The sequence below is a fragment of the Marmota monax genome, unplaced genomic scaffold (assembly GCF_021218885.2).
Source record: "Marmota monax isolate L192 unplaced genomic scaffold, Marmota_monax_Labrador192_F-V1.1 WCK01_AAM20220418_F8-fsc00072, whole genome shotgun sequence".
NCBI lineage: Eukaryota > Metazoa > Chordata > Mammalia > Rodentia > Sciuridae > Marmota > Marmota monax.
Genome location: NW_026692356.1, coordinates 9,343,305 through 9,364,584, shown reverse-complemented (window position 1 = coordinate 9,364,584; position 21,280 = coordinate 9,343,305). Strand labels below are relative to the sequence as shown.

The window sequence follows — 21,280 nt, the reverse complement described above, 5'->3', positions numbered from 1 at the left end:
TCTGCCACTGAGCTACAGCCCCAGCCCTACAAATTACATCTTAATCTTAATCAAGCTTTTTTTTTTTTTTTTTTTTTAAAGGAAGTTTCAAGCCAGGTGCAGTGGTACATGCCTGTAATCCCAGCAACTCTGGAGGCTGAGACAGGAGGATTTCAAGTTCCAGGCCAGCCTCAGCAATTTAGTGAAGCCCTCAGTAACTTAGCAAGACCCTGTTTCAAAAAAATTTTTTAAAGGGCTGGGGATATGGCTCAGTGGTTCAATTCACAGGACAAAAAAAAAGAGAAGGAGAAGAAGAAAATAAAGAGCACTTAATATAATTTCCTGAGTTTTCTAAAAATATAAAAACTATTCTCATAATAACCCAGGTCTCTGTTTCTGTCTTTATCTTTAGGAGTGACATGTTTGTAGCCCCTGTACCTGTCAGGTCTTGTAGGGTAGAGGGGCCCCTAACAGTCCACCTCTTGCCCAGCCCAAAAAGAGTTCAAAGAATGGTGGGGTGGGATGACCGGTGAATCACAAACCAGGGGCCTCCACATCTAGCACCTGCCCTGCCCACCCCAGTGTGGTGACAAGTGGACAGTTAGGACTCACCTCAGACCAAGGAGAGGGAAAATAAGTCTCCCCGAGAGAAGACCATCAGATGAAAATATTTTCAGAAGATTGTTAAAAGTTGCACAAATACATTTACTTAAATTTAACTTTAAATGACAAAGCAACTGAAAAGTCTTCAAAAATGAAATTTTGGCATGATGGTTTTGCTTGTATGTCTTGCCACCCCCTCACAAAACTAGCTAGGTTAATTTTCTAAGATACAGCAGGACAGCCCTTAGAAGGAAGGATTCAGTAAGGTTTTGGTTAGATAAATAGTAATAATCAAATACAGGAAGAAAACTAAAAACAATGTACTTATGTAGTGAGAGTATGACTAAAGTGAATCCTTTAAATTTGCCTTTAGGCATTATTATAATATAGTTCAATAAAATTCGGGTTAAAAAAATTATACCCGCTCAACCAACGAGCCTGGAGGTCCCACGGATCTGCTTCTTGCTTCAACAGTGTTTGGACGGAACAGAGCCGGGGACTCACTTTTCTTCCAGCTTCCAACCGCCTTCCAATCTGATCTCCATTTGCAATCTCCGGGACCATCTGCTCGCCCAGGACCTGCTTCCAGGACCAGCCAACTCTGTTTTTTGTGGTTAGCTCCTTCTTGACGACCAACCATGACCTCCTAGATTCGTCAGAATTATTCCACCGAGGTGGAGGCTGCCGTCAACCGCCTGGTTGATTTGCATTTGCGCGCCTCCTACACCTACCTCTCTCTGGGCTACTATTTCGACCATGAGGATGTGGCTCTGGAGGGCGTGGGCCACTTCTTCCGCGAGTTGGCTAAGGAGAAGCGTGAGGCCTCCCAGCGTCTCCTCAAGATGCAAAACCAACGCGGCGGCCGCGCCCTCTTCCAGGACGTGCAGAAACCTTCTCAAGATGAGTGGGGCAACACCCTGGACGCCATGGAAGCTGCCTTGGCTCTGGAGAAGAACCTGAACCAAGCCATTTTGGATCTTCATGCCTTGGGTTCTACCCGCACAGACCCACATCTCTGTGACTTTCTGGAGAACCACTTCCTTGATGAGGAGGTGAAGCTCATCAAGAAGATGGGGGACCACTTGACTAACCTCCACCGTCTGGCGGGCCCCCAGGCTGGCCTGGGCGAGTATCTCTTTGAAAGACTCACCCTCAAGCATGACTAGAGGCCCTGGAGTACAGTGGCCTTTGATGGGGCTCCTTTGCATCTCCTGGCATCAGGGCTTTGGCCTGAGCCTCTCACTCTAACCCCTAAGCAGCTTTTTAACCACCATGGAGCCCCTCCCAAGCCTTGGACCAAATAAAAATTAAAGCTTTTTCCAGCAAAAAAAAAAAAAATTATACCCACTCAATAGGACCCTATGGAGAAGTTATAAAGTATAAAGCATGTCTATAAAGGACAGAAGTGGAAAGATGTCCAAGTGAGAGCAGGAGATAGCAATGTGCTAGGCAGATGGGGTCAGGGCCCCCCTCAGGAGTTTACAAAATGGAGTGGACAGCTCGTGAACAGTGACTCCATCCCAGCCTGGAGGTGTGCACAGGAACCCTGAGCCAGTCCCTGAGGCAAAGATGCATGATCTGCACGCTGCTAGGACCCCGGAACCCTAGTAGGACTGGACTCAATTACCCAATTTTGAAAAATCTCTAGCTTATGGTTTTCAAGGCCACCCAACTCCCTTTTAACCCAACAACAGACACCCCTTGGCAATCCTCCTTGGGACGGCTATCCCCGCATGAGCTCTGCTTTCTATTACTTTAATAAATCCTGCTACTTTGGTTTCACCATTTCTGTCTGTGGATTTCATTCTTCAAATTCATGAGACAATCAACAGATCCTCCCATCTCTTTAGTTATAATTATGAGAAAAATAAAGTAAATTCCCCACATAAAGTATTGAAGTATGATCATATTTTTCCTCAAAAATATAGTCAAAACTGGAAACTGGGGTGGTGGCTCAGCGGTAGAGTGCTCTCCTAGCAAATGGGAGGCCCTCTGTTTGATCCTCAGCACCACATAAAAATAAATAAAATAAAGGTATTAAAAAATAGTCAAAGCTGGGCATGGTGGCACATGTAATCCCAGCTACAGCAGAGGCTGAGGCAGGAGGATCACAAATTCAAAGCCAGCCTCAGAAACTTAGGCCCTAAGCAATTTAGTGAGACCTTGCTCAAAATAAAAAATAAAAAGAGCTGGGGATGTAACTCAGTGGTAGGGTGTCCCTGGGTTCAATTCCTCTGTACCAGGAAAAAATTAATAAATAAAAAAATCATGTAAGTCTTTGATTGTTCTACAAAACTCTCAATTTTGAAGCCTGGGAGTTGGACTCGTTGGATTCTAACACTCTTCATATTATACGTATCTTAACCCAAAGGAAGCCACATACCTCAGGATATTTACTCTTCCCTCTTTGAAGATAGAGCAAACAGAATACAGATATGATTTTTTTCAAGTATTTGCTTTAAATGCATACTCTAAACCATAAGCTTCATCTTAATTTTGTCACAGGTATTTTTTGAGATTTACTGTGGAACAAGGTATTTTATTTATAACACAGCCTTGAAAACGTATGCTTGTGATTTGACCAGGAGGATAATCTGTATTGTAATTTACCCTGTGGCAATACAGGTAGCTTGTGATTTTGCCTGAGGAAATAACTAAGCTAGAGAATGGTCTTTTTTTTTTTTTTTTTTTTTTACTTGATGAAAATATAAAGCAGATCTGGTTGCAGATGTTTGTGGGAGTTATGGCTTGGATATGAGATGTCCTCCCAAAAGCTCCTGTGTTCATGCAGGTTATTCAGAGGTAAAGTGATTAGATGACCTAATCAGTCCATCTGAGTTTGGGAGGACTGAGTGAGAGGCCACTGTAGGCAGGAGGGGTGTGGATGGAGCTGGTAGGTTACTGTAGGTTGCTGGAGGTGACACCGTTGCTCCTCCCCCTTACTCTCTCTGCTTCCTGCTACCTTGGATGGAGCAGCACCCCTCCACCACACCCTCTGTCATGAGGCTCTGCTTCAGTCTGGGCCCAGAGCACTGGAATTCGCCCACCATCACCTGAACCTCAGAAACCATGGGCTCAAAGTAAGTTTTCCTTCCTCTAAGTTATTCTTGTCAGGTATTTTGGTCACAGAAATGAAAAGCTGACTGTCCCAGTAGGTTAATCATCCTGAAGGACATCTCTCATAGCCAGCAAAATTATTTGCCTATGAAGTATTCCAACTCATCTTTGGGTTCAGATAAAAGGGGGAAATTACTGTTTATCTCTGGGAACTGGAGACATTTTTTATTTAAGCCTGTCTCATTTTTGGATGCTGGCAGATGGGAAAGATCAAAAGAATAAACTGACTAAGGCTGTTGCAATAGGTCACAAAGCTGGGGAATTCTGATAAATTAATGTCATAGCTTTTTTCTCACAGAACCCTCTGGTCTCTTGGAAAAATATGGTAAAGATAAACTAACCTCAGCAATGCAGATGTTGGCCATGGTAGATCTATAGTTACATGAACTGGAGGGCTGCTCTTGGGTCACTAGCAGTTCAGCCTCCTCATGAAGTTCTGTTGACATGGCAAAATGAAACCAAGTCGAAAGCCAAAATACAAAGCAGGGGGAAATGCAGCAGAAGCCATTTGAATCCAATCTTGTTGTTATTAGTAACTCATTTTTTTGGTCCAGATTGATCTCTACACAGTAAAAGTGTTTAATTTCTAGTACCATGTTACTAGGACCATGGAGGGAAAATTTGGCCTCACTGAAAAGTAAAGCATAGTATTAGAGCCAATGAGAAAAGGGCATAGTACATTTTTCAGGTTTTCTTTCATTGAATTATATTCAGGCATCTGGAATGGGAAACTGAAATTCCAACTTTGGCATAATTGTCATTGATATTTAAATGTGAAAGAAAGGAACTTTCTCACTTGTTCCAAATATGTAGGAAATATAGCCTGATCTTTTAACATGGAAATGTCCACATGATAGCATGGACCAATTTGGCAAAGATGGCAGGGAGCCAGCTATGTGTTGAGACCCTTAGTTATGTGATTTCAACCAGGTTATTGAATTTGGTTGAAGCTCAACTGGATTAGATGGTTTCTTAGATTTATAACCTTAAATTATACTGATAGTACTGTTCTGCATTGCTATTGGGTAAACAAATACAACTAAGCAAGCCATGGAAATATTTTCAATGACAGATTACAAATAAAATTACAATGCTCCAGTAAAAACTCTTCTATATGCCAGGCATTATACTCTTACAGGAGTACAACAAAGTAGGTGTTTTTATCTTTTTACAAATGAGAGAACTGAGATTCAAGGAATAAATCCAGTTGGTCCAAAATCTCATAGTGAAAGGCTGGGTTGTGTTTTATACACAGAGATCTCTGGTGCCAAATCCTGGGTCCTTTCATTCTACAACCTTCCCTTAATGGCAGAGAATTCTAGAGCCCACAGGTCGATGACATTTCCAGGCCCTTCCTATGTCTGCGTAGAGCTACATGTCCAATCCTGCTAGTGGAATGTGGTCAGCATTGCCTTATGTCCTTTACAACCCTGCTCCCAGAAGGACCACATGACTTTTCGCACTGTCTTTTCCCAGCTCCTGTTGACTAGAAACCAAGGACTCAGAGGTGATGACATTGCACAGTAGAAGGAACCTGGCTCCTTGAGTCCATTTCTTGTGGAAAACTTCCAAAAGGACCATCAATCAGGAGCATTTCCACATCAGATATTTCATAGATGAGAAACAAGTCATAATTCTGTTAAGCTCCTCAAATTTGGAGGTTGAGGATTTCAGCAATAATTGAGAGGATGGACTCCAACTTCAGTTCATTTTTTCTATATTCATTTAAGATATCAAATTAAATTTTTTCATTTTAAAAAGTTTATTCTAGGGCTGGGGATGTGGCTCAAGCGGTAGTGTGCTCTCCTGGCATGTGCGCGGCCCGGGTTCAATCCTCAGCACCACATACAAACAAAGATGTTGTGTCCGCCAAAAACTAAAAAATGAATATTAAAAAAATCTCTCTCACTCTCTCTCTCTCTCACTCTCTCTTTAAAAATAAGTTTATTCTAATTGTTATATATGATAGCAGAATGCATTTCAATTCCTATTATATATATATAGCACAATTTTTCATATCTCTGGTTGTACACAACATAGAGTCACACCATTCGTGTCTTTATACAAGCACTTAGAGTAAGGATGTCCATCTCATTCCACTGTCTTTCCTACCCCCATGTCCCCTCCCTAAGGTCATTTTTTTTTTTTTTTAGTAGTGGTGCTAGGAATTGAACCCAGGGCTTCATTCATGCTCCTCAAGAGCTCTGCCATTGTGCTATATTCCCAGCCCCATTTTTGGCCTTTAAAAAAGAGTCAAAGCTGCCAGCATCTCATATAGGAAGTTGTCAAACTTAGCAAAGAAAAGAAAATAAGATTCTTACTTCAATTTGAATGTCTGACAAGCAACAAATAAGTACATTTTGTTAAATATTCTGTTAAATATTTGGGAGATTCTTATGCTAAAAAATTCATTATTTATCTGAAATTCAAATTAGAGAAAAGCAAGAAGTTGAAAGCAAGCAGGAAGAGACTACCTTTATTTAATTTACATTTCTTTAAAACAACTTTAATTATGATTGGAATTCAAAAATCTCTTATGTATTCAATGTGTGCCACTTAATATTTGGGGATCAGTAACCACCCGTGAAGCCATCACCTTAATGCATGCCACAAACATGTCTATCATCTCCAAACATTTTTTCATGCCCTCTTTATTATTATTTTTTTTAAAATTGTATTTTTAGTTGTCAATGGACCTTAATTTTATTTATTTGTATGCAGTGCTGAGATTTGAACCCAGGGCCTCACACATGCCAGGCAAGTGCTCTACCCCTGAGCCACAACTCCAGCCCCCTTTATTATTCTTTGAAATAAATACACTGCTGTGTTCTGAATCTCTTCCAAATTCATATGTTGAAATTCCAACCCCCAAGGTGATGGCATTAAGAGTTGGGTCACTGGGGAGGCGATTAGGTCATGAAGGTGGAGCCCCCACGAATGGGATTACTGACTATATAAAAGATACTCCTTCCACCATGTGAGGACATCGAGAAGGCAGCCATTTATGAGCAGGGAGTGGGCCTCTCCAAGCACTGAACCTGCCAGTGAACTTCTTCTCAGCCTCCCAAACTGTGAGAAAAAAATGTCTGCTGTTAATGAGTTGCCTAGTTTATGGTATTTTGTTAAAGAAACCTTAGTGTACTAAGATACTTAACATAAGATCTATCACCAAACAAACTAAGTGTAAAACAGTATGCTGGGAACTATAGGCACTAAGAGAGATCGCCAGGACTTATTCATCTTGTGGAACTGAAACTTTACACTCATTAATGACATCTCCCCATCCCCCAACCTCTGTCGGCCACCAGTCTGTCCTTTGATAATATGGATTTGACTTGTTAAGACTCCACATATCCATGAAGTCACGAGACATTTGAGTACTTGCTTCCCTGTGCCTAGCTTATTCCAATTAGCATAATGTCATACAGGTTCTTCCACATTGTCACATATGACAGGATTTCAGGAAGGGCTTTTAGAAGGTGGGGATCAGAGGACAGCTCCTCTCGGGATTCATGTTTATTGGCTGCGAATGGAAGATGACAGGAGTAAACCCTGTGTCAAGGAAAGATATTTCCAGGAAGACACTGAGGTGGGAGAACGTTTGTTCTGTTTTGTTTGAGGAACTGAAAGGAGGCCAGTACCCTGCCAGTGTGGCTAGAGCAAAGGTTCCACAGAGGGAGAGGCAGCAGGGCTGGGTCTTCCCAAGGTGCTTTGTGCAGGGTAAGGCTGGACTTTACCCCACGCCAAGGACAGACACCACCTACTGGTGGAATCTTTTCCAGGCTGCTGTGAGAACTGCATGAAGGTATGAACAAAAGTGGAAGTAGCAAGAGCAGTAAGGAAGACATGACGGAAATTCAGGCAAGAGGAAGGTGTCGCACAGGATCTCTCAACCCATGAGTTTTTCCAGAATGCTGCTGCTCCCCATCCAGCGGTAGATCCAGGGCTGAGGATGTAGCTCAGAGGTAGGGTGCTTGCCTAGCATGCATGAAGCCCTGGCTTTGATTCCCAGCACCCACCCACACACACAGAGTAGATCCATTTCTTTCCCCTTAAACCTGGGTGAGACTCTTGACTCTCTTGACAAATGGAATGTGGGGAGGTGATGCTGCATGACTTTCAAAGCTATGTTATGAAAGGCTCTAAGGCCAGAGCTCTTTCTCATCAGCTCACACGCCCACGTGGAGGCACCTCAGGGAGCAGCCCATGCAAACTGCAGTTGCCAAACAGCAGCTGCCAATTTCAGCTGTCAGATTTTCCCCAGTCATGGGGAGCAGAGACCAGCCGACCCTGCGTATCTTGTCTAAATGCCTGACTTGTGGAACCTATAATCATGATAGTTGTTTTATATTGTTGGATTTTGGGGTAATTTGCTACACAGCCATAATAACTGAAACAAGAGGACAGTGACTGGAACTTGTGTGGTGGTGGTGGATTTGGAGAGAGTGGACCTGTTGGAGATGCTGAATGGAAACAGAATTAACAAGACACAGTCAAGGAAGGGAGAGAAAACAACTTAATTGTGAAGATGTTTCAGGGGAAGGCCAGGATAGAATAAACTTTTGAATCTTTTCTTAAATTTTAAAGGATAAAAAGGGTTAGGAATATAGCTTAGTGATAGGGTGCTTGCCCAACATGCATGAGTCCCTAGGCTCAATCCCCAGTACTGCAATTAAAAGAAAAGGCACCTGAAGATTATTGAGAAGGAAGGAAGGGAAAAAAATTAGACACACAAAATACAGATGGCCTTCATAACTACTTTCTGTAGTTGAACCCTTCCTCTTGATCTTGGACAGCTGTTGACTATGATTTTTATTCATCTTTGACAACTTACCCCATTAGGCCACACACTCAACTGGTCTTGCTGTGATGAAAGATAACAGTGATTACATGTGTTGGGTATTTTCTATGTGTCAAGCATCACATGCATCCATTTATTTACTCTTCCCACGAACTTAGGAAGGAAGTCCCATTGCTATCCCTCCCTTTACCAGGAAACAGAGTCAGGAAGTGTAATTTGCACAAGTTCACAGCTGGAAAGCCATAGTGTGGGGGTCCAGTCCTGCCTGTCTGTGGGTGCATAGCCTTTCCTCAACCTCGAATACTATCTTTTAGTATTTAATGCCTTTAATGTTCTTCACAACTTTAAGCCTATAAATAAATGAACTGCTCTCTGCTCTCTGGGGCTTTGAAACAGAGAGTTAGAAAAAAAAAAAAGTAAAAACAAACAAAAGAGAGTTAAGAAGTGCTGGGTGGAAGGGTAGTACTTAATCCCAGCAACTCGGAGGGATTGCAACTTGAGGTCAGACTCAGCTAATTACCAAGGTCCTAAGCAATTTAGATCCTTTCTCAACATAAAGAAACAAAATAAAAAGGGTTGGGGATATGGCTCAGTGGTTAAGTGCCCCTGGGTTCAGTACCAAAAAAAAAAAAAAAAAAAAGGAAGTGCTGGGGAGGGAGAGGAAGAGAGGTGGTGAAATGTTGAAATGTTAGTGGGTCAGATAATCCCATCCAAATAGTCATAATCTACGTAACTGGTAAAACCATATTGCTAGACCCTAATTGTGCCCAAATTTCAATTCTCTTCTAGTGGTCATGTGACTGAACTGTGGCCAGTGGGATGTGGTGGATGGAAATGATGTATGTACCTTTTTAAAAAAAGGGAGCATGACATCAACCTTATCCCTGCCACAGGGTAGGGAGCAATCTCTATGGCACAGGAGGGGTCAACACACTCAGGATGGCAAAATGACCAGCAGGAGGCTGGATCTGCAGATACCCAGGATCTGCAGAGCTCAGCTGTTCAGCCTGAACTCTGAGTGCATGAGAAAGGAAACCGAAGCTTATGGCTAAAGTTATTTAGGTTCTTATAGAATTTATAACCTAACTGGTGTTGGCCATAGTTGTGAACAGTACTATGGAAGCTCTGAGAAGGAATACTTAGGTGTGAAGATATTTATTTTGACCCTCCTGTGTGTCTGTGCAGCCTGCATATAAGGTCAATGGAGTGGGGATTTTTGAGAAAAAAAAAATGATACTCACACAAATGGTGCAGTAGGCCATTTTTCTTTGCTTTTTGAGTGGGTAGGTTTTTCTTTGCCAGAAGGCCTCTCTTACTGAGAGACTTTTGTTTCCATTTAAGATTCCCTTATAAAACTGAATTACCGACATCTATATCAGCTGAAAGAGAGAGGATGCTGTACCCCCACAGCTGTATACCCAAGGGGCAAGATGAAGTTGGATGTTGTTCCTACATCTTTTATGTTCAGTTACATCTTGGTTGATTGTGGCTTTTCAGCACGATTGGGCAAAATAAAGACCATGCAAGCTGGAGACAGGCACTGAGGGTCAATTTAGTTACCACACACTGTACTCAAAACAGGAATACTCCACCCATCTGAGGAGTCTATGCCATCCTGCTCCGGGAATTTTAGTTACCTCTGTATATCCGCTGGTTTATTTGCGTTTCCCGCCCCAACCCCTCAGGTATTGAACATAGGGGCACTTAACCAGTGAGCCACATCCCCAGCCCTTTTTATTTTATTTTTTTTTTTATTTTGAGACAGGTTCTCCCTAAATTGCTTAGGGCCTTTCAAAGTTGCAGAGGCAGGCTTTGAACTCATGATCCTCCTGCCTCAGCCTCCTGAGCCTCTGTGATTACAGGCATGCACTACTATGCCTGGCTTGAGTTTTTTTTTTTTTTTTTTCCCTTTCCTTTTTCTTTTTTAAAAGAGATATATAAATTACTTCTGCTATACTGTAGTCTATTTTTTCCACTTATAACTGTATACCCAAAGTTTTATTGTCACTATTTAAAATTATGTGGAGAGCTAATTAAATACAGAAAGGATCTTACAAGTTAACAAGACAGATAAAACAATGGTCAAAAGATAATGCAAGAACTGATTTCTTTAATGGTCTCTGTCAAAGGCTTCTCTATATCCAGGCCTTTAGGATGTTTCCTCCTTCCTACTCTGTCCTGGGCGAGACCCAATGACTTGCTGTGGCCAATGGGATAGGAACATCTGCACAGAGCAGACACTAGGAAAAGCATTTGGGTCTCTTCTCCCTCTCTCTCTTGAATCTGTGCCACTCTCATGAACATCAGTGTGGGCTGGCCTGATGGAAGAGAGTCCTGGGGAGAAGAGCCAACATAGACCAGCCAATGCCATCCCACACCAGCAGCTTTAGTGACTCATCAGCTGACGGAAGATGCTGAGCCCAGATGAGATCAACTGAGACTAGGCTCAGCAAAACAACCCAGATGGGGTTGTGGACTATGGACCTGTAGACTATGTTTTAATCTACTGGGTTGCAGCGGGGGGTGGGGGTTGTTACTTACTAATACTGATAGAGATAAAAATAGGAAAATGAACTATAATGGCCAATAAACAAATTGAAGATCTTCAATCTGATTTATAAACAAAGAAATGTAAAACTCAAACACTGAGATATTATAGCAAGTTAGGAGACATTAATTTTGATGATGGCGTGGAGGAATCAAGCACTTTTGGGAAGAAGTACTGGAAGTAGTTGGTAGAGTGCGAGTGAGTGGCACTGGAGATGCAGTCCAATCTTGCCTGTCTTACATGATTTCTCACTTGCAGAAGCAGGAAGGTTACCAGCTACATTCCCCTGGCTCTCTAGAGAGCTAGATTTCTGGATATGAGTTGCATTCTGCTGGTTACTTGAGCTCTGGAAGGCAGAAGAGGAAACCATACTTTGCTGCTTGAGCCAACAAACACTGTCAGGAAAGTGACCCCCTGATTATTTTGGCTTCCTGACTAGCAGAGGCAGCATGCTTTTGGAGTTTATGGAAGTCAAGACAGCAGCTTCCCAGTTTGGCAATGACTTTCCTGATTGAAAAGGTAATAGCTCTTTTTGAAGCTCAGGCCTGCAAGTGTGGCTCTTGAAGTCATCTCTAAATATTCAATGTAGATTTGTTCTTGAGCCTTCCCAATGACTCTTCATTTCATCCAGTAGCCTGTAACAAAACTCCCCTTAAGCTGGGTGGAACATAACTCTTCTCAGCTAACTGAACTATAATTGATACAGTTATCAACATAAAAAATGCATAGATCCTCTGATCCACTTCTAGGAATTTAACTTCCTAGAAATTTATCTTTCAGTCATTCACAAAGAAGTACTCATTGCAGCATTGTTTATAACAACAATTTTAACAACCCCAGAACATTCTAGATGTCCATAAGTAGGAAACAGCTTAGACAAATTGTGGTACATCTGAACGATGGAATGTTTAAAAGAATACAATACAATGCAATGTGAAAAAGAATGAGGTAAATCTTTAAGAACTAAGAAGAAACAATGTCCAAGAGGCCCTAATTTAAAAAGTTGCAAGAGTATGTATTATGTTCCTATTTGGAATAGATTGGTTTCATTTGTACTGTTTCATTTGTACAACAGAGAGCCCACAGTTAATAATTATTTTTCCCTATGAGCAAGAATTACTTTGAGATGCTCCAGTGTTACACCATATATAATCTTATTCAAGTGCACAGATAATGCCTTTAAAGTATAATATGTGTAGGCACTGTGCACAAGTCTTCCAGAGTTTATGAGTTAAGAAATAATTACTGCCCTTCAGGGGTGCAAGACTTAGTGGTCTTGACTTCCACATATATAAATAGTTCTATCCTAAGTAAACCATGTGATAATTGGTAGGAAGTATCAAGAAAGAAGAGGGTAGGAGAAAATAATTCTAGTTGCAAATCAAGAAGAGGCTCTGCTGGGTTTGGATGGTCAGAGATTGTGCAAAGAGTTAATTTTCAGTGAATGCTTTCCATTCCTCTGGTCTTTAAGGATCCTCAGAATTTGCTGTTTACTGTATGCCACCCCATGCTAAGTGATTTAGATGCATTTTTTTTTTTAATGATCCCAATAACTCTGTGAAGGAAGAGTACTTATCTCATTTTCAGATGAAGAAACTAAAACATAGAGACATTAAGAAATCAGCCCAAGGACATACAGCTGGATTCAGGCCTGCCAGGCCCAGAGCCTGGGCTCTCAACCACCATGCTGTACAGTTAGATAGGAGAATTGCTGTGTGTGGGTTGGGAGGTGGGGTTGTAAGGAAGAGCTGGTGGCTAGATAATAACAATGAAAATTTTTAAGCATATAATATATCCTAGACATGGTGCCAAACAAAGGATTGTTTGTCCCCCATCTTGAAGAAATCTAACTTCCCACCTCCTTTGTACCTGAGCAGCTGACCCTGGTAGAGAACACAGGACAATGGACTTCAGCTGACTGCTGGGCTGCCTCGAGAGCCAGCTGCATTTCCCGTTCTGGTAGTTCTCAAAATGTGGGTTGCCAGCACCCACACCAGCATCCAGAACTTGAAGGTACTTGAGGGAAATACAAATTCCTAGGGGAGAGCAGGGTGCCATTTAATGGGGACAGTTTTAGTTATAGAAGATGAATAAGTTCTAGAGATCTGTGTACAACAGAGAGCCCACAGTTAATAATACTAACAATGCACCTAACAATGTGTAAAAAGGATAGGTCTGATATTAAATGGCCATAACACACACACACACACACACCAAAACAAAACAAACATGGGCTGGGGATGTGGCTCAAGCGGTAGCTCGCTCCCCTGGCATGCGTGCGGCCCGGGTTCGATCCTCAGCACCACATACAAACAAAGATGTGTCCGCTGAAAACTAAAAAATAAATATTTAAAAATTCTCTCTCTCTCTCTCTGTCTTAAAACAAACAAACAAACAAACAAACCAAGAAACAAAGGGGCATGGAGAAACACTTAGAGGCTTATTACCATTGACTGGTTTCATGGGGTATGTACATGTCTAAACTCATCAATCTGTACACATTGAGTATAAGCAGATTTTTGTATATTAATTATGCTTCAGTAAAGTTGAAGAAGGAGAAGGAGGAGGAAGAGGAAGAAGAAGGAAGAAATGCAAATTCCCAGACTCCACCCCACACACCTCAGACCTGCTGACTCAGCCTCCAGGGCTGCCTGGCCACGGGTGCTCAACAAGCCTCCCATGTAAGTTTGAGAACTTCTGTTCAGACCTCTGCTCTCCTGATTTTTCACACTTCTTTCTATCTCCTCAAACCTCTCCACTCCCAGCTGATCAGAGAAAATGGAAGCAATCAGAAGAGACCTCTATTTCTCCTAGCACATCATCTCCCCAGCCCTTCCTCCATGCTTTTCCATTCTGCTTTTCCTCTTGCAACTTAGGGTGGGAACTATCAATGCTAACAAACTTTTCCCTCCATGCACTCAGAACTACTCAAAGTGTGGTCTTTGGAGCAACAGCAGTAGTAGCATGGGAATTTGCTGGAAATCCGGACACTCAAGGCCCTCAAATCAGAATCTGCATTTGACAAGACTGTCTTTCAGATGGACACACTCAGATTAGGAAGCACTAGATCCTGTTCCCTCCTTCCTGCTCAAGGACCTCACCCCACACAATGGTCCCTTTCTTCCTCATTGCCCCTCCCCATTGACTCCTACTCTCAGCATTCAAACTGTAAACTGTAAGGTGATCCATTAAAGAAAATACTGTCCCACACCATGACCCATAGTTCTTTCTATTGCTTCATTTTTCAGCTCCAGTTCTGGTCTTCTTGTTCACTCTTGAACCTTTTCTGATTAGATTTTTGCCACTTCACGGAGACCACACTGGGAGGCTCCCAGGGCCTATGCTGTGAAGTCAGTCAGCTGGGCCTCCCTTTCCCTGACTCACAGCACTGCCCCAGCTGGACATTCCTCCTCCATTTACCATGTGGCCTGGCACTGGCTTCTCTTAATCTCTCCCTCCTTCCTGCTACTTCTTTTTGTCTCTTTTCTGGTCTTCTTCAACTTCAGGGGCCCATATTCTGCAGTGTCCTGGGTTCAGGTCTAATCAGCTGCTCCTTGCTTATGCCTTTGATGATCTCATCCATCAATGCCATCTCTGCATGACTCCTGAAGCTGACCACCCTGACCTCTCCCCTGAGCTCCACCTCTTCTTGCCAGCTGCCTCCTGGACTACTGCACTTGGACCCCTAAAGGGCAGTCCACACTCTGCGAACATTCAGACCCACACTGCAGACCTTCCTCCACTCCAGGTTTTCCTGATCAGCAAGCAGCAGTTCCACCCTCTCATTTGCTCAGGTCCAAGACTTGACCCTTTCTCTCATCCCATCCACTCATTAGCAAATCCTGTTGGTTCTACTTTAAAAACACATCATAAAGCTTCTGATCTTTTTATCCCGTCATCCTGGACCAAGTTACTCTTCTGTTTCTTGGTGGTTATTGCAATGGCTTCCTAACCAGGCTCTTTGCTTCTGCTCAACATCCAGAATGATCTTGCTATTAAAATAAATAAATAAACAAACAAAAAAACACCCAGGTCAGATTTAATCATTCCTCTACTCAAAACCCCAAAATGGCTTCCTCCCTCTTCCCAGAGGAAAACAGTCCAAAAGGGCCTTTGCAGTCCAGCCCTGACCTCAGCCCCAGCCACTTGCTCCCTGCTTACTCATTTCTGCCATGCTGGCTTCCTTCCCTTTTCCCCAACACACAGCCACTGTTGGCTCTGTGTGGAATGTTTTCTCACAGCTAACAATGTTTTCTGCTCAGAGAACCAACCCTTGGCTCTTCCTGCCCCTTCTCTACTTTATTCTCTTCACACTAATCACCACCTGGTATATAACCACCAGTCTGAGGTCTACAGGCTATCTCCCCTTAAAACTGGAGTTTGTGATGAAACTTGATTCTCTGCTTCTGTTGGCTGGTGGAGTCTGTGTAAGCTGCAGGCCTTTGCAGCCCAGAAAGCCTGATTCTTCTCCATTACCACTGAGTGGTGAGTTGCAGATCTCAGTACTGCAGCTCCAGTAGAATTCAGCAGCTCACTGCCAACTTCTTTCCAGGTTTTTGTCTTGCAAATCTAAAGAATGAAATTCATGAGACAATGGAAGGCAACAGTGAAAGGGAAAGGAGTTAGGATTCATTCAAGTGTGAAGAATAGAAACAGAAATTTTGCACAGGCAAGAGGAGACCCCTACAGCAGTTGCTGCCTGAGTATGCTAATCTAGGAGTTTGGCACATGGGTCAACACCATTGGTCCAAACTTAATGCTATTCAGGGTTTGGCAATGTTATTGGTTAACCCTTGAGCCTGAACATTCATTCAGGTCTGCCCCACTTCCATTTTCCTGCTGCTCCATGGGAAGTGGGAGATTGAGCTTGTGGGATCACGGATGCTCCAGGGTTCTGACCCCAGAAGGACTGCCTGAGTGGGATAGGTTGGCACGCCCAGGCTTGCCTCTGGCTCTGGCTTGATGCACCTCAGGCCTGTGCCAGCAAAGCTGGATCCACACAGCTGAAGCCCGTGCTGGACACCTGCGCTCCTGACTGGGTTGCCACTTTATCACTCTGGGACAGGGGTTGGATTTTCCCTGACCACAATGAGTCGAGATCTCATCCAGGCTGTCTGGTGCTGAAGCCTCCATGCCCGGCACACAGTGGGTGTTCAGTGTTTGATAACCAAGTGAACATAGATGATCCCATTTAGGCACTCTCATTTAGAGGTGAGGAAGCTGGGGCTTAGAGACAGTGGTGTAAATCCTCCAAGGCCATATGATTAGCTATTGGCTGGAGTTTGAATTCAGAGCACATACTGATAACTAAGCTATGCTGCTTCTTTCCCACCCTGTGAAAAATCTCTGAAACAGTAAAACCCTGTGTAAAAGTGAATTATCTTTGCTATTTTTTTAAAATGTTGATTCAAATACTTCATCCCCGCACCCCACCCAAGGTGTTCTGAGCCCCTTAGAAGGGAAGCCTGGAGGAAGGAGAAGAGATCTAGTTTACAGAAGACATTGTGCAGGCTGAAATGCCAGCAGAGATGCCTAGCTTGATGGGTTCAGGCTGGAAATTGCACAGAAGTTAGGTGGCTGATAAATGCCATCATTCCATAATTCCTTTCTCAGGAATGCATAGGCCTGACCTCATTATGACCTGTCTAAGGGATGGTTAAGGGGTTAGGATTCTGTAGACACTGAATGATGGGTCTAGCCATGTGTGTCAAGCAAATCTTTCCTTTCCCAGCTAATGTTAGAGGCTAGGCCTTGTTCCTACCTCATTTTCTTCTCAATATAAACTATATCACCCATTCTAATTGAATCTTGATCCCTTCTGCATGTTGCTGGTTTATGAAAGCAATTTTAAAAAGTGTAAGACTATCAAATAAAAGTTCTCATTATTATAGGAAATGTAATATACATATTTCATCCCCTTTCCCCAGTCCTGACATTCAGTGATTTGCCTTTCTCTCTCATTATCTTCACCAGGCCTTTCTTTTCTTACTAATCTCTCTAAATAAGAGATATTACTTCCACTTCTGCATATGAGCCATCCCAAGGTCTCCTGACCCTGTTTCCCTGACCTGCTGAGGGACCTCGCTAGCTCAGAGGGCCCAACTTGCTGCTTGTTTCCTTCTCACTGTTGGGTCTTCCCCTCTGACCATAAACATACTACGCTCTCAGCCCCTCTGAAAAAAATCTTCTGTCCTTCAACTACCTTATTTCTTTCATCACCATTCAACACATCCAAAAGATTACAGGCTTGCTCAAGCCCCTGCATGCCTTGAATGCCTCCCAACCATCTACTGTGCCTGGCGAGCAACCCGACAGCCGTTTCCCTCTCCCTTGATTCCTGCTTTCAGTCGAATCTGACAACACCTTTCTGACTATCTTGTCTATGTCCTATCTTTAAAAGAACCTCAAAACAACTAAAATGTCTACATAAAAAAATCGATGTTGGGTTGGGGTTATAGCTCAGTAGTATAGTGCTCGCCTCACACATGCAAGGCCCTAGGTTCGATCCTCAACACCACATAAATAAGTAAAATAAAGTCTTGTTTAAAAAAAAAATCAACGTAGATGATATGATGGAGCTTTACATACTGATAAAAACAAAGTTTACAAACTTTTTAAGAGCATAAAAGATTTGGTTATAATATAAAGTTAGGGCGGAACACTACATATACAGCATCAGCTTAACCATAGGCTTTTAGACAAACTGGGAGGAAATAAGAGTGGTTACAACTAGCTGGTGGAACTGTGGGGTAATTTTTTTTTCCTTAACTATTTCCTATACTTTACAATAGCCTTTTAAAGAAAAGTCTGGGAGAATACAAAGGACATTTTTCTGGCCTGCTATCTGCTGGTGAATTCCAGCAAGGCCTGGGTTGAACTGCATTTAGTGCCTTTTCCACCCTTTCTCATCTCTTGGGTTCCTTTGCTTAATTCTCAAGTTTCTTGTTTTTTTTTTTTTTTTTTCTTTTTGGTACTGGGAATTAAACTCAGGGGTGCTTAACCCATTAAGCCACATTCCCAGCCCTTTATTTTACTTAGAGACAGGGTCTTGTTTTATTGCTTAGGGCCTTACTAAGTTGCTGAGGCTGGCTTTGAACTTTGATCCTCTTGCCTCAGCCTCCTAAGCCACTGGGATTACAGGCCTGCACCACCGTGCTCAGCACTTCTCATTATTCTTTAGCCTGAGTTTTGTCATTTCTTGCCCACTTTGTAATCCCTTTTCTATCTTGTCTTGTAAATATTTTCTCATATAATTTTTTGAAGGAAGTATATGTTAGGTCCTAGCTATTTCCAAGTGATTGAAATTCTTACTATTAGTATCTCTTGTTGAAATTTTGGCCCTGATTGAGCTTCATTATACATACTCACCATGGGGAAGGTGTGCTTTGAGAACGAGTCGACAGCCCTCATGGAAGTGGGTCTTAGCCGAGTGGCCGAGCGCTCTGGTGAAAGTGCAGTAAGTTATTCAGGATGAGAGGCACAAAGAACCACTATAGGCAATCACTGGCCCTTGGCTGAATTGGCAAGAGCTCTCTGACAGCTATGCGGAGGGCAGATTTGAGAAGGACGGGACTAGAAGCAGGAGGAGTAATTAACAGGCTGCTGCAATAGTGGTCTGGGGTGAGAATATGAGAGCCTGAGCAGGGAGTCATAGCAGGCAGAGTGGGTTCGACAGATTGGTGAGCTATCCAACAAGTAGAACTAACTGGGACTTTTCATGGAGGGACCCCAGGTTTCCAACCTGGATGGCCTGGTGAACTGTGGTTCCCTCAGTGGAGGCAGTGAATACAGTGTGAATTTAAGTGGGTTATGGGCAAAATTAGATGTTGAGAAATTAAGTGTAAGGGTGCCTTAGCAACCCCCTGTAAAACTGTACAGCAGGCAGTAGAAAAGAAGGGCTGGAGAGAGATTGGGATGTTACTGATATCAGGATGCAGCTGAAACCAGAAGAATGGATGAGATTGCTTCAGGAGCAAACAGGACAGGGGATAAAAGCTGGGAAGAGAAGCTGGAGCATACCAGCAATTATGGGACAGGCTCTAACAGAGGAGCTCACAAAGGAGACAGAGAAGGAAGAACCAGAAAGAAAAATCCCGGAGTGAATTGTCACACAAGGCAAGAATCTAGAAGACAGAAAGCACTGATGATTGGAACTCCACTTGATTACTGGAAAGGATCATAACATAAGGGCTGAAAATTCATTACTTGGTTTGGCAGTTAGAACGTCCCTGGTGTCCTCACTGGGAATAATTTGCACAGAGTAGCAATAAGGAAGCCAGACTGCAAGGGGCTGCATGGAATCTGAGAGTCCAGGGTACCAAGGGTAGACTCTTCTTCAAAGGAGTGTGTATGAGACAGATGTTTCAGATGCACTAATAACTAGAAGAAGCTGCAGGCACAAGAACCAGAGAACGAAGGGAGACAATTTGTGTAAGATGCTTAGCACAGATTCTAATATATAGCAAGCTCTCAATAAACACAGATTGTTACTATCATCCTTCATTAACCATATATTAAAATATACTAACATTTTAGCTTAATATTTTATTTTTATAGGCCCCATAGTTATATAGTTAACAAAGATGACAAAAATTCCCATCCAAGGTGCTTATATACCAATGGCAGACAATAAACAAAATAAATAACTGAAATTACATGGTATATTTGCTAGGGGTGGATGCTAAGGAGAAAAACTAGGGGAAGACGATATTAAGTGTTGAAAATAGGAATGAAATTTGAGATAAGAAGCCTTAAGTTAACTTTTAGGTAAAGACTTAAAGGAAATGAATATAGAAACTATAATTAGGAAGTGAAGGAATACTATTAATTATCATCATTATTGCAATTAGCATCCTTAATATATTATTATTACAGAAATACATTATTATCATCTATTATTACTGCTCTCTTTGCTATAATGAACATTGTTATTACAATCAATGCCATCTCTAGCTGCTGAGTGGTTACAGTAGTGGTAGTCAAGTTTATGTCAAAAAGGTATAAAGAAACTAGAACTACTGGGAAACAAAAGTATAACATAATATGTTAAAATCACTGGCCAGAGCCAGTGGTGGTGCCCGTCTGTAAGTCCAGTGGCTTGGGAGGCTGAGGCAGGAGGATCGTAAGTTCAAAGACAGCCTCAGCAAAAGTGAGGTGTTAAGCAACTCAGCGAGACCCTATCTCTAAATAAAATAAAAAATAGGGCTCGGGATGTGATTCAATGGTCAAGTGCCCCTGAGTTCAATTCCTAGTACTGGCCAGTTTGTATTGGCAGAAGCAAAGGGACAAATGGTAGGTGATTGTGCAGGTGAGAGCTGCAAATAAGATGCTGTTCTGTGTGTGCACTAGAGGGAAGGAAAGACAGGCCAGCACCGGCTGGGCTGTGGACCTTACGTCACATATGGAATACCCACACTTAGGATCATCTTCAGACCAAAGATATCAAAGGGCACTGACACAAAGATATCTCTGAAGCAACAGGAAAATTGGCACTGGTATCTCAAATCAGCACATCAGCAGAGTGTGTGATTTAGAGGACTGTGTTTCTACTAGAACATTTATTTGACAGTCAGGGATAGGAATTCACCAATACCATCTGGGAATAGTTAAGAGGAACTGGAAGTTCTTGCTATTTACCAAGACAAGCACAATGCTGAGAATAAGGTGGGTGTATAATAAATGAATTGTACTAAATAAGAGGATTAAATCTTGTAAATAATTGATCCACACCATTTTTTAAAAGTCTAATTTGGATTGATAATTATTCTTTGCAATTCAGAGAAAATGATCAAAAAAGAAAGAGGAAAGGGGAAAACAAAAGAAAACAAAAAGAAAAATAATCTGAACGCCTGAGGATTCATCCTAATCAGCTACAATATTTTTTAAAGTGATACGAGCATATCACTCATCAACAATCAGAGACTTCACTGGGCTTATGAAAGGGGACACAAAAACCTATATGTTTTAAGAATAAAACCTCATTCTTCAACTCAGGTTAATGTAAATTTTTGGAAACATCTTAGTTGTATTTTCTAGGTGTATTTATTACTTGAAGGGGACCAAGAATTTGTCTATTAAAACAAACAGAAAGTTATAAAGTTATAAAAAATGTTATACAGATTAAAACTTTATAACCTAACTAGCAATATTTAGAATATAGATAAGTTTTCATTAATTCTTTGTGTCTGTTTAAACAGATAATAAGCATTTCCTTCCTAAGAAACCAAAGTCGG

The 21,280-nt window shown here is 42.1% G+C and overlaps 1 protein-coding gene, 1 long non-coding RNA gene and 1 pseudogene across 5 annotated transcripts in view; 2 read left to right on the top strand and 1 right to left on the bottom strand.

The window, feature by feature from the left end:
- Positions 1 to 1,220: 1,220 nt before the first annotated feature.
- LOC124091375 (ferritin light chain-like) lies at positions 1,221 to 1,791 on the top strand (annotated as a pseudogene).
- Positions 1,792 to 3,504: 1,713 nt separating this feature from the next.
- LOC124091349 (uncharacterized) overlaps positions 3,505 to 21,280 on the top strand; it is an 18,370-nt gene continuing 594 nt past the window's right edge. Inside the window, exons 1-3 of one of the 2 annotated variants that reach the window (XR_006851342.2) lie at positions 3,505 to 3,662; positions 12,926 to 13,061; positions 13,590 to 13,729. This is a non-coding gene — a long non-coding RNA (uncharacterized LOC124091349). The remainder of the gene's footprint in view (positions 3,663 to 12,925; positions 13,062 to 13,589; positions 13,730 to 21,280) is intronic. The other variant, XR_006851341.2, reaches the window with a different exon arrangement.
- Positions 15,070 to 21,280, bottom strand: part of Ankrd16 (ankyrin repeat domain 16) — an 18,850-nt gene continuing 12,639 nt past the window's right edge. Inside the window, exons 8-9 of one of the 3 annotated variants that reach the window (XR_006851337.2) lie at positions 18,417 to 18,490; positions 15,070 to 15,617 (exon numbers count right to left, since the gene is read on the bottom strand). The gene's annotated coding sequence lies outside the window, so the exon portion shown is untranslated. Of the gene's footprint in view, positions 18,491 to 18,517; positions 19,438 to 21,280 lie in introns of those variants that run through there. The other 2 variants (XM_058578658.1, XM_058578659.1) reach the window with 2 other exon arrangements.